Raw genomic sequence first — 19,879 nt, 5'->3', positions numbered from 1 at the left:
GTGTGTAGAACAGTTCCTTATTCCACAAGGGAGTAACGAGTACATTTCTTAATTCCAGTGAAATGCGAGATAAACGGATTTTATGTACACTGATAAAAAAATATAGTTGAAATTATTATAATTTTACTGTAATTTATAGTATCCTGAGGCGCCAAGCATATAGAATAGTGGTATAATGGAATAGTAATGGTTTATATTATTAGTATTATAATAGAATGTATTATAAAAATGAATATCTCGACTATAATTTTTTTACCATGCAAATATAGTCAATTTTATTATATCATCGATTTGATTATCAGTGTACCTGTATCTCTGAAAACATAACATAAAATCACCGATACGCTAATACGCGATTAAATAAATTTGTAAAAGTTTACGCCATGTCGAGCGAACCAAGTTGCCAAAGAGCTTGCTAAAAGAAAGCTCGATGTTTGCCGAAGAGTCACGCTCACCTATCTTTTTATATTTTTATATTTTTATTGCAATTCACGTTGCAAGTGTTGACGAAAAACCTGACATCGAAGTAGTATACAAAATCGGGGGTGCTGCTTGCGGCCGCCGGAAGCCCTGCAGACGATCGTGCGGCACGAAATGTTGTCACGGGGGTAGCGACGCCCTTTCGTCCCAATGCGGATATTCTCGGCTGTGCTACAAAATTACACGGGCGCCGGAAGTATACGGGAGTACAAGCCCGACATATCGAAGTCATATCGACTTCGGCAATGCGCGACGACCCGAATCCCCATGCGCTTCTGACACGACTACGTCGCTGGAACTTCGCGGAAATCGCCAAGCAGGAAACTGGCACGAATTCGAAAAGGCGTTACTTCGCCAACGTTTGCGTGCCTTCGCGATCGACGTCGCGACGTCAAAGGGGACGTCGAGGCGCACCGTCGATAAACGGGGAGGGGAAAAAAGAGGAAAGAGACAGCGACACCCTATCCCGCGCGTTTTCTCGAGCGTTTCCCGAACTTCCGTTGCATTTGTCGGCTCGCGATAATGGCGGTCTCCTCGCGCCCCGGACTTCCGCGTACGCGCGCATCCTCGCTTTTTCATGGGATTTACATGTTGTTACCGTTCGCGCGCTTTCGCGTCGCCGCTATCTTTGCCTTCGCAATCCGCCACCGCGCCGCGGTTCCCTTACCCGAGCGAAATTGAAATTTCCGCTGTGCGGGTATAAACGTCGCTCCTGCCGGCATTCTATTTGCATATATTTATCGCGTGAGGATGTGAGAGATACGCGCCGCGTATGAATAAACGCGCGGCAGCATTCGCTACGACTTGCCTTACGCTACCAGGTACCAGGTGCTGTAAATAAAACCAGATAACTGTTGTTTGCCAGAAACAGATAATGGATTTGTATCTGTCAGTTTTTACGACGCGTCTTTATAGGGCATAATGGAGTTACTGTTTTGCGGTTTATACATGTCGGAGTACCGTTAAATTAGCAATAAAGGCCAAATTGTATTTCTTTCGATTCCGCTAGATCATCGAGTAATCGATCCAATAATGCTTAATTAAATATTTCCGCGACATAAATATCTATCTTACTCGCCTTACGCGTTCTCAAGCAACATTAAAGGATTCTGACTGATGAATGATTAACCAGTCACGGGAGGTAAAGGGGGAAAGGGGGCACCGGACCTCCTCGATAAACCAGCCGAAATTTTCAAATCTTAATTGCGGTGAAATGGTGTGTAGTGACGTGAAATATTGCCCAGAAAAAGATGCTGACTCTTATTACGGCCGAGCGGGCTCCGAACCTTTTAATCTCTGTAGCCTCCTCCCTCTTCGTGCCTCCTTCCCCTCCAAAACCTGCAGAAAAATGCTGACCCGCCAGTTCCACTGCCAATCTGTTACGGTCGCGAGAGAGTATTTTCGTGTGAGCTTTTTTTTCATCTTTCCTCGCGTCTTCCATGGCGCCACCATCGCTTCAACGTTTCTCGGTCACGGCACGATCCGAATTTTCATGCGCGATTTCTTCTCGTTGTACGCTGCATTTTTTCCTATTAGCGCTCGAAATCGAGTGAAAAAAAAAAAACTGAAAACCAAGCCTTCCGCAAAATCAAAGAACGAAACATTTGCTGGGGATCGGATGATTAAACAAGCAGGTTTCCTCCCAACTCCCGCGGCGGCTCGATAATCTCTCCACGGTTTTTTCTCTATTTCCGACAGACGTTTTTCTGATTAAAGCTTCAATAAATTAGACGATGGAAGCTGCCGATTCCCGGTTACTGTCGCGTTCTCGAGAAAGAGAAAGAAAACGGGAAAATCACGCGTTGTGCCTCTGCTCGCGGGATTGTCGGAGAGGCAACAAGCCCGGGCTCGGCTCGTTGCCAATTAAGCGCCGGCGACTCGTTAGCGAGGGTGCGAGTCGCGGCTTTATTTTAATCTCAAACAATGGTCAGGAGTTTCGACAGGCCGCGACGCCGGAGCTGCGTTTTATCTCGCGCGACACTTTGTTCCGCCGTGATGCGTCGTCGTGTCACCGCTTTTACACGGTCGCTAGTTAACGTCCTTATTTATTCGTCCGTCATAATTGCGACGGCCTCCCTTCCCCCCTTTAATCGGAAGAATTTCCCGCCAAAATGTCACGCCTACGCGAATCGCGTCGCTTCGGAAATGCATTTTCGAAGCGCGCGCGTACAAAGAGACGTCCGTGTTCGACGCATTTAATTCGCAAAATCACGGACGACCAGTCAAGCCTGACACGCGTATCAACCGCAACGCGAATCACTTTTATAATAAACCGCGAAAATGGAATCGGCGTTGTTCAGACACCGGCGGAGTGAAAAAGATTTTCAACGTGAAGCGTTATTGATGTCACAATGCGCCGGAATAGTGGCGTAGAACGGGTCGTTTCCGGATTGATTTGAGCAATCGTAGCATTGTAAAAGCGGTACAATTTTCTGCCATGTCATTTGACATCCGTTATTCACGAGATAAATAATTATCATTTTCATTACAGCACTTTGATTTACCGTCGGGATGTATCCCTCCAAACCTAATGACAATCGCACGTCTAACGATATCCAGAATGAACCTGATCTTTGTCACAACTTTATCAATCAATTATTCAAGTAATTACAGACAGAAAACTGTTGTCCAACAGCCGGATTATTAATCATTATCCAGAACGTCGTGACAATCTGACGATCGATCTTCGAAAAAGCAGAGTGCCCCGGAGTGTGCCACGTGTTTACCCCCGCATATCCATCCGCGATTGCCCCGATCGACCCCGCTATAATCATTAGCTTCAGAGTCGAGGAGGGCGCGCGGCAGGGCCGTAGCGTCGCGATGGGGCGCAGGCGCCGAGCCCAGGAGCGGTCGTCAGTCGTCGGCGGAAGCTGACACGAAGCGCGACCTCGAAGGGCCGCCGTAAACGCGAAACGGTGACGTAGCCCACGGCGTGATAACGCCGACGCAGGTATATACATTTCGCGCGCGCCAATTATCGGCGCGGTAACGCGGCCGATTTCGAGTTCGTGATAACTCGCCCCGCGGACCGACGATGATAATGGCAGGATAATACTGAGCTGCGGACCGAACGAAAAGATGAGAGATCGAGTAGCCCGACCATTCATGTAAAACTCGTGGTCGAGTACTGCATACTGAGGTGAGTACTGATTCGCTCCTCGCGCGTCACTTTTTCCTTCGTCCAATCAGAGCGCACGGATATAGTATTATTATTATTATACTATATAATACTGTGAAAATGTAATAACAAGTTGTACCACAATCATCATGGATTTAAAACCTGACGAGGTTGGGAGCAAATTTATCTTCAATACAGAAAGCGACTTTAGCAATTACGTTGGAGGTTTTCGGTTCTTTACTTTAAATTGTTTCAAATTTTTGAAAATGAAATTGAAATTTGATATGCAATAAAATACCCCGATCTAATGCAAAGTTTTTATTCCCGGTTTAAATATTGAACTGACATGTATTCTTTCTTATTATAATCAGTATTAACATTATTGTAATTCTAATATTATTATTCACGTTCCTGGGAAGATAGAAACATTCATTTTCAACCAACAGTTTAGCAAGCAAGTTTGTTTTTAAATTTGCATTTAATAAAAACATTCGATGATGAAAAGAGATATGAGAAATAAACACTTATTAAATTACTAAAGCTCAAAGCTCATCGAAACCGTACTGCAATTTGACAAGATTAATTCATTTAATTTAATGTGTGATATCAAAGGCAGAAACTAAATTATAAAATAAAATTTTTGAAAATCCTTTAAATCCATCTATTTGAAAAAAATACGTAGCTGACTTTGATAAATTCAGCGCTGAAGAGAAATTGGAAATGAGGAATTTCGTAAAAATCTCGCAGTTTCTCTGCGATAAAAAACTGAAAGTATAAAATCCGATTTTTCCGGGAACAATTTTTTCAGATATTTTTGCATTGCATTGTCCAATACGACGCGTCATGTGTGTGTGTGCGTGTGTATATATATATATGTGTATAGAATTTTTTATCAAATATAGTGTCTACATAGCTAACAGCTAACGGCAGCTGTTCGCGCGCACGGTGCACGTGATAACCTACGTATTTATATACGTAGTGTTGATGCTTCCCGAACCGATGCCAGATAGAAATCGTGAAACACGACAGCGGATTGCAACGATACGAAACGCGGGCACGGGACTCGGTTATCAATTTACGATAATCGGCGACTATGATGTTCCCCATAATAATGTTAGCAGGATATTAATTCCGCGAGCGTGCATGTCGTATGCGTCGCCCGCTTTCCTGACGACGAGCTACGAGCATGGCCAATACATAAATCCATTAAGACTGATAAATATAATAGCGGAATAAATTTCTCCGCTCCGTAAAAGTCGCGAGCGAATCGCTAATGGACGATACACCGCCGTTTTCGAGTTTTATGATGGAAGATCTCAATCTCGCGCGAGATCTTTTTTAAAGCAGGAATCAAATTTTATTTCTCGTTGTTTCGGAAGACGCCGAATTGTCCGGAATTTATTTAATGATACCGTGACTTCGCCGTTGTAAAATTTACCTTCGACGTCATAGATTGGAAACGTCACAGCACCGTATTACCAAGATACTACCGAACTTCGCCATTTAGATAAAGATCGCGGTATCGAGCCTGCTCACGGCATTGTGTCGCCACGAGTGTCGACTGTATCTGAAATCTAATCAGTTCAGTCGATTTCCTGGTGTGTGAATTGCCGATGGCAATGGCGACTACAGACTACGCCGGTAAAATATGTCCGAGCACGGACACGGCTCCGCCATATCCTGGCCGGCGTATCTGCAGATATAGATTTCCCACATTTAAGGAGGCGCAAACCACTATGAGAAATCCGCAGATCCGAAAACGATCCGATGGGAGCTTCAAGAGAATTCAAATATGCGCGTGAATTCGCGCCAAATGCGAGCGTTGGCGTGAATGAATTCGCAGAATTCAACGTGCGAAATTTAATTATGTTATTATGCATGAAATGTTTGATGGCTGCGTCAATTATCTGGACGATCGCAATATTTAACCGCGTCGTTAGATGGTTAATAATACTATTAACTGCGTAATTGCGATAATTACATACGTACGCGGTAATTAACTAACAGCATCTGTTGCTCCAAATTATTCATATCGTAATACAATATGTATAATAATAATATTGTATAACATATACGATGACTTACGTATGCACGCAATCGCAAGAACATTAATCATGGGACGGGATATCAAAAAGAGCTTACGAGAAACTCGATTTTCATGGCGCGAAATTATCGTTATTTAATTGCGTTTAAAGGACACTTAACGCCATCGCGTCATTTTGTGTCGAATGAATGAAACATTAACTGTTAAATATAGATATCCTCGCAGAAAGGAAAACGACAAAAATCCTCATCTAAAAAGCTTTTATACCAAATTCATTTAAATATACACATGCAATATGACCACCGTATAACAACGTTTTCAGATTTCAGCCTAGTAATTATTTTATTATGCAATTAACTATGTATCTCTTTATCAAAGAACAAAGTTCAGTGCTTGCATCTGCTCTTTACATATTTATCTTCTCGATCCTCTCTCTTCTTCTACTCTGTTAATGAAATAAGCGATGATAGCATGGATTTATGAGAAACTTTACAAAGTCGGCGATCAAGATCGAAACACTCGCAGGCGGAGAATTCTACGAGCGATCTACTCGCGCGCACGAAAAGTCTCACTACGTTCCTCATTCAGCTGCATAAAGAAGCCACCAGGATATATCATTCGCGCTCTAGTCTAGTCGTTCAATTTAATAACGTCGCTCTGACACCCTACACGTGACCGGATTTCTATTCTATAAGTTGCAGCGAAGGAGATAAAGTTCGCGCCAACTTCCGCGGAGGGCACCGCGCGCGCGTCTTTTCGTTAATCCGCGAATACGAGTTTTAATCCTCGAGAGCTGTAAGGCTTCCGGTCGGTACTGTCGAAGCATCAATGTGACAGTTTCTTAATTGCGACATCTCTAATAATACGAGCAATTGGGTGACGCATCCCCGTTCGTCGGCAGATCGCGGCGAGCAGGAAATAAAACATCCCCTTCGCAACCTTCACCGCGCTTTTTAATCAAGTCACTCCCCTCGAGGAATCTCATTTCTTACGTACAATCGCATGGAATTTCTTTCATTTTTTTTCACGCGCGACATATTTCCCATGGTTGATGTATCGTCCAGGAAAGTGATGCGCGTGGTGGAGAGCGCGAATTATTCCTTCCGTGACTTCGCAGTTAGACGAGATAAACGTAATGGCGGATACATGGAGATTTAATAGTGGCACGTGTTTAAGGAACCATGAATCTCCCTGTCATTTTTACTTCGTTTCCGAGCATGCATTCCACCACCGGGAATCTCCGCCTCGAGGTCCATTCTCCGCGTGGGGTGAGCGACCTTAGCACCATTGCCAAGCAAAGCACCAAACATCCGCGAGCAGGGGGTGAGAGGGAAAGGCAGAGCCCTCCTGCCCCGGCGATAAAATAGCGCGTGGTCACGCGATTCCGCAGATCTGCGCGTAACTTTCTTTCCCATTGAATCAGCCGGGGTGCTTGCGGTGCGCCGAAAGAAACGAGGACACGGGGCGAAGGACGCAGCTGGTACTCAGGGGCGAGGTGAATTTGAATAAAACCTGCGGCGAATAGGGGACTTTACCTTATCCCGGCTTCTCGCCCCTTCGCTCACCCCCGCACCGACAAGAAATGCGAGTTTTCCTTCGCTGAAACTCGCAAAAAGCCGCGACCCAGTCCCGCACCCCTCGCACATCCCTCTCGCGACATCCGCGAACCGAAAGGACTTCCTTCTGCTCTTTTTCTCTTCTTTTATTTCCCGCATCGAGCATTTGCAAAACGCGATCGGGATTCGCGGGTCATCTCGCCCGCGCGGAAATCCACGCATTCGCGAAGTGGCGTTCTCTTCGTTCCCCTGGCGCATCATCCGCAATCGTAGAAGCCATTTCCAGCCGGCGTTGCTCCTCGCCATTACGCGAATGCGGAACGCGACATGCTCACCGCCGGGCGATTACGCGTTTTATCCGAGACAAAGGGGTGGGAATGGAGCGACGGATGCTGCGAGCGAGAGACGCGCTCGAACCGAAATGCGGGGTTTAATGCGGGCATGCTTTCGGAGGAAACGTTTAATAGCGTTCGTACGCACGCCGCGCGCAGTCGCCGAGCTCCCTCTGAAGCGTAACAGCAAGGGTCTTTTGTAATTATTGATATACCTACACCACGCTGCGATAATACTCCTCCATAATTTCGCCGAATGGCAATGCTTTTCCGCGCGATCAAGCTGAGTCTCGAAGCGAGATTTCGATGTATCTCACTGTTGGTATTTCGACAGATTTAAAAAAGAAAAATCTCATAATACGCGAGCGACAAAATAATCTCTTAAGCTCCAGCAAGTTCAAGCTCGTGCGATGAGGTAATACCTGAATCATTAATAATTAATCAAGATGAGCATAACGAGGAGCCATCACGAAATGCAAAAGAGCGAAAAAGGTGAAAATGGTCGATGCGACGCGCCATTATCCACACGTTCGTTGTTATCCGTTACGCAAACTGTCGAGCAAATATATTTGCTCTCGAGGACTTTCGTCTGCATTCAGCCTTTGTAAAATAGACGAGATCCGATCTTTTTCTGGACGAAATATTTTTCTAGCGAGGGGGATCCAGAGGAAGATTTTACCCCTCATGACTTTCCCGACCAGCAAAAATTTTATTCCTTCCGCCAAACTGGTTCACCGAACAACCAACGAAGATAATACGAGAGTCCATGGAACACACTCGATGTAACTCTAGGCTTTTGCAGACGGACTCGCGCCGCGACGTGGGTAACGATAAACCTTAGAGCTTATAATGTTAAAAAGGTGCACTCCATTTTACGCGGACACGCGCGTAAAAGGGGATGCAGCTTTTATATCGCGATGATACGCGCGCGCGATAAATTCAGATTACAACTTCGCCCGGAAACATTGCGGGAGACTCGCTGCCTTCCCCCTGTTTAACCCGAGAACTTAATCCTCGCGAAGACCGGCGAGCGTCTCGCTGCGGATATTGCCGCGGATGAAAATCAGCTCGCCTCGTGGCGGTAAGCCGTGATGGTCGAAACTTCATTCCATTCACGCCGTTTTCGGTATGGCAATTGCGCGCGCTGGATGCTTCGCTCGCATGGGCAACTATGCGACTACGCGCGTTGCAACGCTCGGGCTCGCGTTGCGGCAAATACCCTTAGCCATCACGTCGCCCTCAAAGCGCTCGCCTCGTTTGCCCAACAGCCACGAAGTGGAATATTCTGCCGGGCCCCATTTTCTCCCATGATCCTCGCGCCCCATTTCAGGCTACTTCTTTCATTACCCCCGGCATACCTGAGAACGTCTTTAAGGCGGCGGGCAATTATAATTTTTAACTCCACCGGGGGCGACTCGAAGCCCGGAGTTCCGCTAGAACAGAACCAGAGTCGTGCATGCGCGCGTTAAATAATTAGCGCGTGCGAGGCAAGTCGGCGGTTAATTCCGGGATAATTTCATGTGCAGTCTTTTAATTAGGTCACGTGAAAGTAGAAGCATTCTCTTTGGAACGTCGTATATTTATCCTCCAGAAACAAAACCGCATGCAAAAATTCTCTTGCATCCCTCTGGCGAATGTTAAAGTGCGTCTCCTCGTATCACGTGAATCTCATATGCGGAATAAAATATGCGATAAAATTCCTAGTCTGAAGCGAGTAAAATAACGAGTAAAATAAATAATCCCCCCTCGAAGCAAGTATAAGTTTTTATGTAAAAAGCTCTTTATCGATGCTCATTTACAATGGCGTGGCGTAACGCGATTTTCCGCGCTCGCCGATGTTGCCGGAAATTTTATGCGCGAGATCGCTAAACTTCCATTCATTTTCATAACCAAGTTACACCCGCGAATGGCATTTATCCGATACCGGTTCCCATTGTCTTTCATAAAAGATCCTCGGGCTCGTTTATTCCGCGGGATGGAATATTCCACCTTCTCTCCATTTTGCTGCACTTCTCGACCCATGGCCGGCGGCAACTAACTTTTTGTTGCGCCAGCTGTTGCCTAAGATGAATTTTAATCCGGCATCGCGTCGGTTAACATGATTAACGTGCATAATTTCGCGGCCGGTATCTTTGCAAATCTAATTACGGAGCGAAAAGTTGTAAAGTTGGTTGTTCACCGATTTTTGTTGATATTTATCTCGCCGTGCGTTTTACGCAAGAATTCCTTTCGAGCGAGCGAACGAACGAGAGAAGAACCATAAAATATAATAGAACGCCACGTTGAACTATCATTGCAACATATCGCACGTAATAGGATTCTGAGATAAAATCCAAATTTAACGGTAAATTATGTGCAAACTAATTAACCCGTTTTATCCAGTTTTACTTAATACTAAAGAGAATCATTACGAATTTAAACACTCCCTCCCGTCCTATCGAATTCAATATTCTGGCGCTGACGTTTTCGCTTACGGAAACCAAAAACCCGCCAAACGACGTGACGTATTGATATTCGAAATTGCTCCAGTTTTTCCGCGAGCAAATCTCTCCGTCTCCGAATCAGTTTCGATGACCCACTATCACCGATCTCGACTCATTTATTCGCAACCGCGTTCGCATGTTACGAAGTACCGAGGGTCGCAATCGTTATTGCGAGTGAACCTCTCTCATCGACGTTCTCTGCCGCTCCAGTTTGCTCGCAAACTGTCATCTTCGAGTCAGCTGCCAGCCATCCCGCACGCTCGATGGGACATCCAAGCCGAGGTTCCAACTTGCCTACTCGCCATATGCGCAAGTCTGCCGCAACTATGCACCCGCAACTGGCCACCCGCCGGCGCCGTCGTCGTCGAGCTTCCACGAGCGGACACTCGCCCATCATTTTCGCCGAATGGCTCCTCGTTTGTCCAATATCCCGCGAAGTGGAATATTCCATTTCCTCGAGAACGTTCTCTCCAACGTCCCCCGCCACCTCGCCACCTCACCTACCCCTGCGCCAGTGGCCTGAAATAACCATGATCATTTCCCGCACGCGGTCCTGCATCACCTTCGCCGGCGGTTATCGGCGAACATTCGAAGAGTCGAAGGACGATACGTCGATACGTCGCCCTCTTGGACGCCGATGACCGCTCGTCTTGCTTCTCCGAGCTTTTCCGACCGACCCTGCCGGGTAGAGATGCACTGACACATCCGGATGAATTCGAACGGAATTACGAACGCCACCATGTGCGCTCTGGAGTTTCCACTCTCCGCACCTAGCCGCTTCCTACCTCGTCCCGCTTCCGGGAGACTCCACGAACTCATGGCCCACGGAAAGCATTTTTTGCGAACAAATTCCGTTGTCTTTGGTCAACAGGCTCGAATCCGCGGTGACGGAGTGACGCTCGAATTTACTCTATGTCGCGTAATTAAGCGCGCGCGTAATATTTGCCGTTAATTAACGCGTTCGACAACACACCATTTCCCAAATCAACAATATATTACATTTGTTTATTTTATTTTTTTATTATAGAGTGATTGAACTCGCAATAATAGGTGTGCGGATTTAGACTCTTGCAGTTTGATCAATCGTATCGTTTGAAAAGGATTTTCAGTTGGATTATTTATTGATATTGCAGGCTTCAAAAGTAATAAATGGCTGGCTTAGAAATAGATATTATTTTACGATTGCCTGTAGCTTCCTGTCTTTTTTTTTCAAATTTTCAATTAAACACAAAAGCAAATTCGATTTACGATAGACTATCGTATTACAGATCGTGATCGTTTTATAAATCGAAGGATTTGCGTCATCTAATCTATATTTTCAATAACAAGCATCGTCGCGCGACAAAACTGTAATTTGTTTTATGAGAGAAACCGGTTTATTTTGAGCGGCTTATCTACTCTTATAACGCTAACCATGTTTTTTTTATTATATAACAGATTATAAAAACCGGATATATTATTTACAGCTTTGCGTATAAAAATTCGATGCGCGATATCGGATGGCACGTATGTACATACCGAACGCTACGAGATAATGTAGCAAATAACGCAAACTCGATTTTTATTACGAAACCCAATCGCACAATCATCCGTTTATCTCGCCTGGCTCGCTGAAATTCTGCTTTGATTTCGATAACACTAATTATTACTCTCGTCTTCGACCGGGATTATAATGGCCAATTTTAAATAAGTGGATTATGAAAAACAGATATTGCGGGAATGGCAGAAGCATCGCGTGTATCGCGTCTCATTAGCTTTGCTGTTAAAAACCGGTTTAACACGCGCCGACGCATTTTCGATAATGACGATGATATAACGAGGAGAATTGCGTAATATCGCATATATCTTTAGCGGGAACCGGCGATATTGATTTCATCTCGCGCAGCAGAGATACGTTAATCGGAAATTCGTACTAAAGCGTTACGTACTTTTCGTTACGCGGAAATTTGATAATCGTAACGTTGCGTCAGCTGCATCATCGATAATGAATTTTAATTTCAATTGCAAATGTGAAATCTCCGAATGAGAGAATTGTATAAGGGAAGCAGCCGTTCAATCCCTTCGCAGTTACAGCGAAAGCAAATGCATTTTTTCCGTTAGCGAGAAAACACAGAGAACTTTTCAACAAGCTTCGTCGTAATTGAGAGGCAATCGAGAGATTACGTTTTATTATCGCACGCGTGCACTCGCAAGATGATGCTTATCGGCGCGATTATGCCACTTTGGTGGCACTCGCAATGAATCGATTAAAACGGATAAAATGTAAAATGAACCTGCTATCGCTCGTGGACTGATCGATGACACACGAAGGTGGAGCACAATGTAAATGGATTTATCAATTCGGCCCATCTATTACATCGCAAAAGCGGGAATTGCTCTTAAATACCGCGTGAGTGTGCGCACACGCATATATCGAATACACACATACACGTACATACGCTCACATGGCAAGTCGCAACCGCCGCCAATGATCCGCGTCGACCATTTGATTATCATAAATAGCATCTGCGAACGAGAACCCACCGCGTTCTCTCCGCGTTCTGGGCAGGTAGTTCATGCCACGGGCGCGATAACAAAACGGAATATCGATAAAAGTGCATCCATCTGGCTCAGAACGATTTAATTTCGAGATAACGGCATTGTCAATATTCTGCATTGCCGTCATTTCGCGATCTCTGCATCTGATCGGATACTATAGGAAAATCAATCATTTTAATGCACGTTGGATTGAATGGGACCTAGTCTACTTGATTACCAAGTTGAAAGGGCAATTTATGTAATTCACATAAATGCTTATTAATGGAACTCGAATTTCGTATTAGTCATAATTATTTTTAACTGCAATAATGCCAAGCACAGTCTATTTATTATAATAGGTAATACGTATTAAAACGTGTGGCTTGTCTAAAGACACTTAACGTTTACTTAAAATTAAGTGCAATTTTTCTGACCCTAAGCTGCTCGATGTATTTCTTACGAGGATGTAATTGACTTCCGTTCAGCTCACTTCGTAAGAAAAATCCGCTTGTCCGTCATCCGCGAAAGAATACGCGTCGTGTACGGCCGCATTTTCTTGTCCAGTCGTAATCCCTGAACTGAAACGGTGCATTACATAAAATCAACCGTTACATAAAACCAGAGACCAGCTGAATCGGGTCACGGGAGCTATTTGCTAGCGGGATTTTCGGTGACGACCGCTCGAGCTTACGAAGTAGCTCGGTGTTTTCTTTCAAAGTACAGTAACGTCCAGTGAATGGGATTAAAAGAAAAATCCGACGAGCGTTCAAGATCACTCGCTTTAAAACGAGCATGCTGATTGAGAGCGAACACTGTTCGGTAAACAAGAGAGATCGCAAATTAAATCAAATTAAATAAGAACGTCGGCAATCTAACGGATTTCCGGGAATTTATTTAATTGCAAGTAGCATTAAGAATCAGATAATGATTCAAGCGTGTTTTCATCAATAAATTCCTGCCATCATTAGATCGGTAACTTTCGACATCAGTAGTTGCTGTTACGAGATTGATGCGGAATAATTGCACCAGTGGGATACTTCCAGGTATTGTTAACGCGGTAAACATTTAATTCCCTCCGCGCCAGAAACAGAGGGAACGACGTTTAAGCTGCTTGCGTTAGTTCCCCGACACAACAAAGAATTGATCTCTGTGTCTTCCGTCGTTACGGCGCGTGCCGTCTTGGATTATACTCGTGTACAAAAGGTTCCTATCGTCGTCGAGAGCTCCGTACACCTATTAAGTTCTCCAGAAAGAACCAGTAAGAATCCCCACACGCGGCGGTTTTCGCGTATCGATTACCGACACAAACTCGAAAGAAATATTGCACAATACGAGAAATATCGTATATTACGTAACCGGAAGAATTCTTCTTGATTCGATTGTGTGTGTGCATATATGTGTGTGAATAAATGAAGAGGAAACGTATTCTCATAAATATCACGGAGTGCTTTTGTATCGACCATCTTTATCGGGAAAGCGAGAGACCAAGATAGCATGATGAATATTAAAGAAAAGGGAAATTGTGCTTTCCAGGAAGAGCTGTTGCTTTTAATTCGCGTGTGATATACATATCGCATAAGCTGTCGTTTCGCTCCGTCGAGCGAGTTTATTTCCGTTTATCCGGGAAAAGAGTGACTTCTTTGTTACCGTGGTATCCTGGCTGCGGAACAAAAATATCGTGAACGGTTTCGTTTGGCCGAGATGCCGATAAAAGGGAAGAGACATAGAACGCTCAATTTCTCAAAGATCAAAACGCTGTTTTGGCTCGCAGCTCGCTGCAGGTTGCGTGCAAACTAATCGCAATCGCATCCTGTTGAATTCCGTCCGCGTCCGTACGGTCTTTTCGGTCTGTGAGTAACTTTTGAACCGTTGCCGTTGAACTCGCTTCTCATTTCGCACGCGAGACCGAGCGTTCAGCCGGCGCGCATTCGGCGTGTACGCGCTTCATTTCGGCGGTCGCAGTTTCGCGAAGTTTAAGAATGGCCTATGAATACCGACCTTAATCTCCTCTAGATGCCATATTAGATCATTAACTAAGTAATGCGGATTCAAATAGTGATGAGTCAAATTAAACATATACTTATGATAATACAACATAATAATAGCTTGTCGCATATTACTTTTTTAGCAGGATAAGCAACCTTCAGAAAACAAAAAACAGAATTCTTCAAAACGTCGTTACATTGAGCTTATTGTCATCTAGACGCGACCCGAATTACTTAGTTAATATATAGTAGGAATAACAGAGACGAAGTATAGTTAATAGCAAACGAAGTAATAACGGGACCAGCACATAAAGCGTGCTACAATACTGTTGCAAAAAGTTTATAAAAAAAGGAAATATTTAAATTTAAGTTTTTATTTGTTTGCATTTGAATTGTTTGCAATATTGATTATCGATACATTGTGAGTGATCGATAAATGTCGACATGTTTAATTTTCTTTTGTTTTCTTCTTCTCCATTTAACGTTCTCGTCGTTGTAAGAGAGTGCGTGCCAAAGAGAATATAATAAATAAATCGCCTTTTAGTTTTGTAATCCGGACAAGGTTCATTCCCTACACTGCATTTTTCATCAAATACAATACAATAAAGAGAGACAAAGAAAGAGACAGAAACAGAGTAGACGAAGTAGCATGTCGGAAGAGAAGGAAGTGGCGGCAGCTCAAATAAAGCACGTTCGATATACTAACAACTCGGCTACCCTGTTTTCGCCATCGTCCGTAGATATCACGTCGTTCGTGCTTTCGTAGGTTTTTGTCTTCTTCTTGTTCCTACGAAGACCCTTCGATGTCGTTTGATGTCCTCGTTCGTTGCTTCCGGTGTTTCGTATTTTTCTCAAAAAGTTTTCGAGTTCCCGAGGATGCCATATGAGTGCATGTACAATGGCTACTTGTGGCGTTGTTACGTGATTTGCTAATTATGAATGTTGGGAGAATGTGATGTACATTTGCGAGATAAATAATTAAGATATTAGAATATTAGATATAATTCTTTATTTCTGTTGTACATGACAAATATGTTGTCATTATTGATTGATTGATGATATGTGTTCATGATTGATGTATCCTGATTCGACAGCTTTTTATAATCTATACTGTAATTACAAGCACGAGAAGAAGTGCCGGAAATTGCATCATCAAATTCTAAATAATATGGCAAACGACATAAAGATTAATAACAGATTCTCTGATCGAGTTACGATTAACGCAGTTTAGCAGAAAAATAGAACGGAAAGATGAAGGTGGACACCGCTTATTATAAATTTACTGAAGACATAAAGCCGGATCTAATTTGAAATCGTGATCACTCCGTGTCCTAATATTACTCGACGTATTTAAATATTCCTAGATGACCTGAATTGTGTGAACACCGTGTTAAAAATGCATTCTACTCAAAGTGTTTTACTCTCTGAATCTGCAGAACTCGTAATAGCGTACAATACATAATACGTGAATCGAGATAAAAGCACGAGGAAAAAAAATCCGGCGCGGCGTTACTAATTTCTCTTTTCGAATCACCGTCATTCGATGAGACGCAGAATACCGTGACGTAACGACATTTACATCGAGCGGCGATGCGTCGCGCCGCCCGACAAATCCCCTCGTTAAGGGAGTTATTCTCCATGGCCATCGGCAGTCTATTTTCTGCGTCATGAATGTGCATTAAATCGCTTCAACAGCCGGAAGAGACGGAAGGCAGCTTAAGTAAAGTGTCTCGAGATACCGTGCCGTATCGTACTCCGATTCCCGCCGCCGCTGCTCCCTCCGCCATTTTCACCGTTTCGTTATCCGCCATTGTCTTTGCTCCAGCTCGTTCGTCCAGCTTCGCCATATTTCTTCAATTTTCTTTTTACCAGCGATCAGCTTCCTCCATCAGTCTCGCTGAGCATTCCAGCGAACACGTTTTTCTTGTGTTTTTACCGAATTGTTTGCGAATTCTTTGATGATAATTGAGAGGAAAATATAATAATAAAATATCTCGTTATAATGGAAGAATTAAAAAATATTGTCGCGTTTAACGTCAACTTTTTCCGGAAGAATATTGAGCAAACGCCAACGATTTTAATTTGTGTTGTGTAATGTAAATTAACAGAATGGCATACGTGACTGCGTTGATATAAAATTAGAAGGAATAGAATGTCAGATAGAGTCAAATTTTACGAGTACTCATAAAGCGTTTATTACAATACTAATCACGTGCCATATAAATGATTCGTAATGCATATTTGTTCGTGACCTGCCAACCTGATATACATAGCGGAACGCGAGTAACATGCCGCGACGAAAAATATGTTAATTACTATCGCATGATCAAGCTGGAGGTGCGCGCACGTTGTTTATGATGTTAAGAACGATGCTTTTGTCGTGACATACGCGCAGTATAACGCACGCGTGAAAAAAAGATTTTTTATCTCATTTTCACCCGGCCGGGACGGGAAAAATATATTTTCCCGTGGTCGCGCGCGGCTGTGACAGTCCTTTTTCAGCCGGCGATATAAAACATCGTTATTGCCGACAGAACTAGCTGAGATATTTTCATTCGGCGCGCACCTCTGCGTGATGTTCCTCCGCGAGGGGGAAAAAAACGAGGAAAAATAAAAAAGGAAATTGTCGGTATTAATTACGAGGGTGAGGACGCGCAGCGTGTCAACGGAAATGCAAATAGCGCAAATATAACGTCACGTAAACGTGAACGCGTCACGTCGGCTGTAACGCGGGTTCCAATAAATTTTCTGTATTTTCTTAACGCAAATTATACTTAAATGCGGCCGCAACTGTTATCCTGAATTCGTGAGCGCGCGTTATCATGCCGCCCGCAATCTGATAAAAAATATTTTCCTTGCAAATGTCAACTCGCGCAAATATCGCATTCCCATTCGATTATTCGTTCTCTCATTTTCCAACTGCGAGCAGCATTTTAAATCAACCCGCTCTCTCCCGCACGCACGCGCATGCGCGCGTTTTCGTAGTAAGCGAATAGAACACGCAAAGTGGTCTCGGCATGCACTTTTTAAGTTTGTCCCATTTAAAGTCTCTTCAAGAGTTCAGGACAATTATCAAACCGCAAAAGACAAATTGCTCGTTTTTTCTTCTTACATTTCGCCGAATCCTCATGAAGGACCCTCATCTGATAAAATTTGTCTGCGATATTCGTACAATGACGGTCGCGTATGCGCGTGTAAGAAACTAATACCGAGGTGATGAGGACTTGAAAATTTGCATGCGAGAGCCTCGGGCGCTCGCTTCGCGCGCTTTGTCGCTAATGCAAATTACAGAGTGTATTCTAATTCTCGCGTCAACTCGCACGGATCGCATATCCACGTGTCCTGTTGGATGTAAATTACAGCGGTGTCGGGCGGTAACGAGAGGATCGCCCTGAAGAATTCATTTCCGCCGGATCGTGCGGCTCCGCCGTCGCACCGTCCGGAATCTCGCTCAATCCGTCCGGTAAATGAGACTTTGGTCTTCCGGTCCGTTCACATGTGCGGTAATTGCAGCTGTGGTTGATGCATTCGTCGCTAACTGCGCGTGGAATTAACGACGGAGCGCGAGTAATTCGCGCGGCTAATCCGGACGAGTCCGCGCATGCGCAGACGCACGATTTCATCCCTAGGCGCTCTCAAAATTGGAGCGTGTTTTCGCGCGAGTGTCCGCGCGCGGGATTATTCAAACGGTCATTACGCTGAGCTCCCGCTGTAATCTGAAAATTGACTCAACAGATTGTAAATTCTCGTTAGCGTTGCGCGTCGCATAATTAACGCCGCTTCTCAGAACGCGATCGATCGATAAGATAGACAGGGGTGGATTATCGTGCGCGATGCAACCGACTTTCCATCCGTGCGACGGGAAAATTGAGTTCTCGCACGTTTCGACAAAAACGATACAAAAATGCACTCCGCGATCTGCGCATTATTGTTTCGCAGTTTCTCGATAGACTCGTTTACCGTGAAATATAACGGTTCGGATTTCTGTCGGGGCTCTGATATTGTATTGATATCGCGGGAATTGTCACGTCAAAAATCCGATAATAAAGACTTTAAAGCTAAGCTGGCGAACACCCGCCGTGGCACGTACGAAATTTCCGCGGCAATCGGGGAACATGTTCCGTGCATCTGTTCCGCTCTGTTCACGTAGTCGTAACACGTATGTCATCAGACGGATCCTGATTGGGATCTCGGCAACCGCGTACTCCGCTATCCTTTTAGCGGGAAATGTAGCGCATCCGCTCACGTGAGCAACATCCTTCAAATTTAAGCCCCGACAACACGCTTCGGTTGCCGATCTCCTCTTATTATTAGGGGTGTGATTTAGTTTTGAGGGTTGTTTTGCTCAAAAACGCATGTATTTAAATATGATAATGAATGAATACCTTAATCAAAATATTTTCCTTCGTTTTCTATAACTTTTTCCCATCTTTCTGGCAAGAGATCGATTCCACCACGATAAAATCACTCTTCTTTTCAGTTCATCCATTCGTCGACGAATTTTCGCACTTCTTCGAAATTATGAAAGTGTGTATCCTCTAAAGCGTGTTGCATCCACCGGAACAAATAATAATCGCATGGAGCAATGTCCGGAGAATACGCGGGGTGCGGTAAGACTTCCCATTCGAGCTCTAATAGTGTTTCTTTCACTGATAACGCAACGTCAGGTCGAGCGTTGTCACGAAGAAGAATCACTTTCCGTCGTTTACTCGCAATTGCTGGTCGTTTTTGGTCCAAGGCTTGCTTCAACTTGTACAATTGGTGTCGATAACGATCAGCCGTGACAGTCTCGTGCGGATTTAACAGCTCATAGTACACTATCCCACCAAATACAGAGCATTACTTTTGAACCGTGAATATTGCGTCTCGGAGTGGATGTTGATGGTTCGCCTGGATCCACCCATGATTTTCTGCGTTTCGGATTATCAAAATAGATCCACTTTTCATCCCCAGTAACAATCCGAGACAAAAGACTCTTCTTTTTTTGCCTGGCGATCAACGAAATGCAAATGTTCAACCGGTCGCAATGGCACTTTCCAATAATTGATGTGGAACCCATTTCCCTTCTTTCTGAATTTTTCCCATTTCATGTAAATGTTTGGTAACTGTTGTACGATCAACATTTAATGCTCTGGCAAGTTCTGAAGTGGATCGTGTTGGATTTTCGTGCAATAATGCTTGCAAATCTGCATTTTCAAGCTTTCTTGGTTGTCCCGAGCGTTCTTTGTCCTTTACATCAGTATCACCACTTTTAAAGCGTCTAAACCAGTATTCACACGTGTTAATTGATGGGGCAGAATCACCATAAGTTTCCACAAGAATTCTATAACCGTCAGCCGCAGTTTTCTTTTAATTAAAAAACAA

At 44.2% G+C, this 19,879-nt stretch overlaps 1 protein-coding gene across 1 annotated transcript in view; it reads left to right on the top strand.

Moving 5' to 3' along the window:
* Positions 1-3,334: 3,334 nt before the first annotated feature.
* LOC105277614 (tyrosine-protein kinase-like otk) overlaps positions 3,335-19,879 on the top strand; it is a 94,617-nt gene continuing 78,072 nt past the window's right edge. The window contains exon 1 of the mRNA XM_011336088.3: positions 3,335-3,619. The gene's annotated coding sequence lies outside the window, so the exon portion shown is untranslated. The remainder of the gene's footprint in view (positions 3,620-19,879) is intronic.

The sequence above is a fragment of the Ooceraea biroi genome, chromosome 7, assembly GCF_003672135.1.
Source record: "Ooceraea biroi isolate clonal line C1 chromosome 7, Obir_v5.4, whole genome shotgun sequence".
Taxonomy (NCBI): Eukaryota; Metazoa; Arthropoda; class Insecta; order Hymenoptera; family Formicidae; genus Ooceraea; species Ooceraea biroi.
Note: the sequence above shows the minus strand (reverse complement) of the source record. Positions and strands in the feature narration are given on the sequence as shown.